The following is a 6,084-nucleotide window of genomic DNA, read 5'->3' as shown; positions in this document are numbered from 1 at the left end:
TGCGTTGCAGGCAATAACTCTGAAATCCATTTGGGCTGATTTCTTCCATAATGAAGGGGAGAATTCAACTCCAGGAAACCTGGGTTAAATAATCAGGACAGGGGAATGCCAGGGATGAAGTCTTCCACAATAAGAATATGAGGTAGTAAAAAGGAAGAGTCAGGGACACTATTCTCTGCCAATTAGTACTGTGTCTGGTGATGTAGTATATAACTGAGGAAAGATTGGGGCGGATGAAGTGGAATTGGTCACCTTTTGGCTACATGACCTTAGATATGCTATTTTAATTCTCTGAGCTTCTGTTTCATTGCCTATAAAATAGGCTTAATCATACCGATTTTGCAGTGTTATGAGACTTCTAATAACACTTCACTTAAAGTGTCTGGTGTGTGGTGGCTTTTCAATAAATGGTAGTGTGCCAGTCAGAATTCTGGGTTGCAAATAGCCTGAGAAAAATCTCTTGTTCACTTATGCAGAAAAGGAACTTATTGGCAGGCTATCCAATAGCAACAGAATCAACATGAAGTTTTGAGAAATGAGCTTGGCAAATTGGCAGAAAGCTAGATGGCCCCGGCTGAGATTTTCCACAGGAAGGGTCTGAATAGGACACTACCTTGCCACCATTGGCCACTGACACTAGAGTCACTGCTCCCGCCAGTGGGGTGCATTCTAAGTTGTCACGGTTTCTTTGTGCCGCCCATTTTAATTCGGGTCCTGGTGAATGCATCTGATTGGCAGAGCTTAGGTTGCGTGCCTCCTCTAGCTGCTAGAGGCCAGGAGAGCTAGGGGTGGCCAGTTGGGCTTGCTAATGGAGTCTGGTCTCAGACTGTCGTGGATTCCTCAAACATGGAAAGGAGGTTCCCGTAAAGCAGCGGTTCCCAAACTTTTCAGCACCAGGAACTGCTTTCGTGAAAAAGGAGGATGGTTTCGGGATGAAACTTCTACCTCAGATCATCAGGCATTTAGCTAGATTCTCATAAGGAGCAGGCAACCTAGATCCCTTGCATCCACAGTTCACTGTAGGGTTCACGCTCGTATGAGAATCTAATGTCTTGGCTGATGTGACAGGAGGCGGAGCTCAGGCGGTAATGTTCACTCATCCTCCACTCACTTCCTGTGTGCCACCCAGTTCCTAACAGGCCAAGGACCAGTACCGGGGTGTGTGGGGGTGCGGGGGTGGAGGGGTAGAGGGGTAAGAGCACTTAAGATTTACTCTGGGCTGGACGCGGTGGCTCACGCCTGTAATCCCAGCACTTTGGGAGGCCAAGGCGGGCGGATCACGAGGTCAGGAGATCGAGACCATCTTGGCTAAGATGGTGAAACCTCGTCTCTACTAAAAATACAAAAAATTAGCCAGGCGTGGTGCCGATCACCTGTAATCCCAGCTACTCGGGAGGCTGAGGCAGGAGAACGGCGTGAACCCGGGAGGTGGAGCTTGCAGTGAGCCGAGATCGCGCCACTGCACTCCAGCCTGGGCCACAGGACAAAGACTCCGTCTTAAAAAAAAAAAAAAAGATTTACTCTCTTAGCAAATTTCAAGTATACAATACAGTATTATTAATTATAACCACACTGCTGAACATTAGATCCCCAGAACTTATTCATCCTATAACTAAAAGTTTGTTCCTTCTGACCAACATCTCACCGTTCCCCCCACCCCACCCTCTAGCCCCTGGCAATCACCATTCTCCTCTCTGCTTCTATGAATTTGACTTGTTTAGATTCCACATATAAGTAAGATCATATACTATTTAGCTTTCTGTGTCTGTCTTATTTCACTTAGCATAATGTCATCCAGGTTCATCCAGGTTGTTACAAATGACAGGATTTCCCTCTTTTTAAATTATTGTTATTTATTAATATTATTAATGATAATATATAATTTAATACATATGTACACATATAAAATAGAATATTATCCCTTCATCTATTAATGGACACTTAGTTGTTTATATATTGGCTACTGTGAATAAGGCTGTGATGTGGGAGTGCAGCTATCTCTTAAGATACTTATTTCACTTCCTTTGTGTACATACCCAGAAGAAGGATTGCTGGTTCGTATGGTAGTTCTATTTTTAATGTTTTGAGAAAGCTCTATACTGTTTTTCATAATGGCTATACCGATTTTCATTTCCACCAACAGTGTGCAAGAGTTCCTTCTTCTCCATAACCTTGCCAACACTTGTTATCTCTTGTCTTTTTGATAATTAGCCATCCTAACAGATGTGACGCTACTATGACCATTATGTAGTTCTTCCTAAGCCAGCTCTTTGCAGCTCAGTTAAATAGGACTGTAGGCTTTATAACTAGAAGGGACCTTGGAGCCCCTCAATTTTAGGTTTGGGAAGCCAAGAGATGAATGCTACATCTGTGTAATGCAGGTAATAAATAAAATAAAATGAAATAAAATAAAATAAAAGAAAAAGAAGAGATGACCTATGCTAGATTACAAACACTGAAAGTAAAGGAGCAGTTAGGTCTAGAACTTGAGTCTCCTGACTGTCAGTCCAGTTCTCCCTACAACATTCTTTCCCATTTGTAAAATGAGTATGTTGATAATGTTTATTGCCTGGGACACTCATTCCATCCTCCCTGCTCAGATAATTTGTCATTGTTTGGATATCAGCTCAAGCATCACTCCCTCAGAAGAGGCTTTTCTGCTCTTCTGTCTTGCCCAGCTAGTTCAAATCCCTCCTGGATCTCCATGCTCTTTCATAGTGCTTATCATAATTGCACTTTTCTATTTCATATGGCAGTAGTTGTTAACCTAATTACACCATCAGGATGTAAACTCCATGAGGTCAGGGACTGGCTCTGGTTTAGCTCTCTGTTGCTTTCCTGGCTTTTAGCACAATGTCAAGCACATAGTGGGCCCTCAGTGATTACTACACCTGTGAGAGAATGAATGGATAAAGAGACCTTGCAAGCTATAAAGAAAATTCAGGCCGGGCGCGGTGGCTCAAGCCTGTAATCCCAGCACTTTGGGAGGCCGAGACGGGCGGATCACAAGGTCAGGAGATCGAGACCATCCTGGCTAACACGGTGAAACCCCGTCTCTACTAAAAAATACAAAAAACTAGCCGGGCGAGGTGGTGGGCGCCTGTAGTCCCAGCTACTCGGGAGGCTGAGGCAGGAGAATGGCTTAAACCCGGGAGGCGGAGCTTGCAGTGAGCTGAGATCCGGTCACTGCACTCCAGCCTGGGCGACAGGGTGAGACTCCGTCTCAAAAAAAAAAAAAAAAAGAAAATTCAGATTATTAAAGTTGTTAATACTATTACTGCAGTAGTTAGTACTCATACTCAAGACAAGACAGCACTTTTACTAAGCCTGGTGTCTTTGACTTCTCATCAATGTTTGCTCCTCTTTTCTTTCAGCCTCTATCCTTCACTTGCTACCTACTTGCCACTCACTCTGCTCCCCTCCCCCTGCCCCAAGTCTGTCCAACTGGAAAAGGATCTTACCCTCCATGACAATTACTTCATCCACTTGACAGTCTTAGTTCCTTGGCTAACCATCCACAAGAAAATCTACAGGCAAACCACTTCACAGGGCTGGAGTGATGATTAAATGGAGAAATGACGTAAAGCTTCACACAGGGTTTAGAATAATCCTCTTACCCCTTTTTCCCCAAGGGAAGAATCTAGCAACTGTTAGCTTGTTGGAATAGAGAATGTTTGGAAATAGAGCAATAAGAATAAATCTCATAACAGGAAACTTTCAGGCCAGGAGTTAGGGTAGTGGTTAGATGTAATAGAACAATTTGGGGGGCAACGGGGGCCGATTAATGACCTCTCAGGTCCCACTGTGTGGGTTTCACCAATTCTGTTCTTGCCTGAGGCAATTTGGAGGAGAGTGGCACTATATGAGAGATTCTCCTGTGCAACAACCTCTTCTAGAAGACCACAGAGCCCAGTTAAAAATAATATAACAAATAATGATTTTGTATGGGTGTGTGTTGCTATTTTCCTTTTGTTTTTTCTTAAAGGAGTGAGGGCATGGAAAATATACATCAGACCAATGAAACAAAATGTCAAAAACACAAAAAAACAGAAAATGGAAAAATGTATTTACAAGTAGTACGTTACTATGATGAGAAAGCACAAAGAAGCCTGCTGCTATAATACATGCATTGGCTCAAGAAGAAACTACTAAACACCGTGTGAGTGAGAAGCCTATACTCACGGCACTATGCTCCAGCCTGGACTGGCCCCAAGACCTACACTGTATCAGACATACCATTTTCAGCTCCTGCTCATGCTCCCTCATAATGTTTTTTTAAAAAACATGCTATCCTTAATGAATTCATCTATTCCTATATGTGTCGACACGCCAGCAAATTTCCAAGTCCACATCTGGAGTTTGCAAGCTCTAAAATTGTGCTCCAGTAACTTTTCTTTGCTCAGATGTCCAGCTGGTATCTCAGATTCAAAAAAACATAACTCATTATCTTTCTCCAAGGCTGCTCTTTCCCCTGTGTTGCCTATTTCTGCATTGGTTTCACTCTCTACCAGCTGTCTAAGCTAGCAACTCTGGAGCCATCTCAATGATTCCTTCACTCTCATTCTCACATTCAGAATTGATAGGGCTTGGTGATTATCTCAGATCTTGTGGGTGTCTCCCCTGTAAACTCTTAGCATTCACTTCTCCTCTGCATTCAAAGCATTTCTGCACTCAAAGCATTTCTACTGCAAGCATCAGAAATTCTTTGCCTGGGAGATTTATCTGGCTGCTGGTACTAATGCTGCACTTACAGGGCAGGTGAGAATTGTAGAGAGTTAAGTCCCCGGAATCAGTTTTCACTCAAGGACTGACGGAAGTTGATGGATATAGATTGGGTAGGGCAACTCTGAAGCATGCTCTATGCTGTCTCCCAGAGGCCTCCAGTGAGTCTGAGCCCCAATTGCCCACAGTAATAGTCTACTAATTAATGTATCTGAAATAGTTTCCATCCCTTTTCCATCTCCAACTGTGCTTCCTTGCATCATTTATCAAATAAACTCCTTACATTCAAATCCTTGTTTCTGGGTCTGCTTCTAGGAGAATGTAACTAAAGCAGTGGCCAGTTAGACACTGGAATAAAGAGAGGAGTTGAGAATGGCTACAAAATCTTTCATATGGATGATAGGCGTTTTAGAGGTATCATTAATCATAATGAAAAACATATGTATTTTATATTAAGATGTTAGATAATTGAAACTGAGATAACTGTTAGACATATTCGGTAGACAGTTGAAAATATGCAGTTGAGGCCAGGTGCGGTGGCTCACATCTGTAATCCTAGGACATTGGGAGGACAAGGTGAAAGGATTGCTTGAGCTCAGGAGTTCAAGACCAACCTGGGTAACATAGTGAGACCTTGTCTCTACCACAATAAATTTAAAAATTTGCTGGGTAAGGGGTGTGCACTTGTAGTCCCGGCTACATGGGAGGCTGAGTCAGGAGGACTACTTGAGCCCAGGAGGTTGATGCTGCAGGGAGCTGAGATCATTCCACTGCACTCCTGATTGGGCAACAGAGTGAAACCCTGTCACACACATACATAAAAAAAAAAAAAGAAAAAGAAAAAAAAAAGAAGAAGAAGAAAAGAAAAACAGAGAAAATATGTAGTTGGAGACCAGGAGAGAAGTAAAGACTGAAGATAAGGGCTAGGCGCAGTGCCTCGTGCCTGTAATTGCAGCACTTTGGGAAACTGAGGCAACAAAATGAGACCCTGTTTCTACAAAAAAAAAAAATTCTAAAAAGACTGGAGATAAGGATTTAGAAGTTATGTATTAGTGTATGGGGCAGGTGCTAAAGCCATGGAAATGGATAAGGTGGCCAAAATGCAAATGTACGGTGAAAAGACCAGAAAGTTAAGGAGCTAAGGATAGGTTTTTTTGAGACGGAGTCTTGCTCTATTGCCCAGGCTGGAGTGCAGTGGCGCAATCTTGGCTCACTGAAGCCTCTGCCTCCCAGATTCCAGCAATTCTCCTGCCTCAGTCTTCTGGGTAGCTGGGATTACAGGCGCATGCCACCACACCCTGCTAATTTTTGTATTTTTAGTAGAGATGGGGTTTTGCCATGTTGGCCAAACTGGTCTCGAAC

At 43.1% G+C, this 6,084-nt stretch overlaps 1 protein-coding gene across 1 annotated transcript in view; it reads left to right on the top strand.

The window, feature by feature from the left end:
* The first annotated feature begins 1,200 nt into the window (after positions 1–1,200).
* The window catches only part of DLD (dihydrolipoamide dehydrogenase), a 35,747-nt gene continuing 30,863 nt past the window's right edge, over positions 1,201–6,084 (top strand). Inside the window, exon 1 of the mRNA XM_011948193.1 lies at positions 1,201–1,284. The gene's annotated coding sequence lies outside the window, so the exon portion shown is untranslated. The remainder of the gene's footprint in view (positions 1,285–6,084) is intronic.

Source organism: Colobus angolensis, unplaced genomic scaffold (assembly GCF_000951035.1).
Source record: "Colobus angolensis palliatus isolate OR3802 unplaced genomic scaffold, Cang.pa_1.0 Scaffold275, whole genome shotgun sequence".
NCBI classification, from domain to species: domain Eukaryota; kingdom Metazoa; phylum Chordata; class Mammalia; order Primates; family Cercopithecidae; genus Colobus; species Colobus angolensis.
Note: the sequence above shows the minus strand (reverse complement) of the source record. Positions and strands in the feature narration are given on the sequence as shown.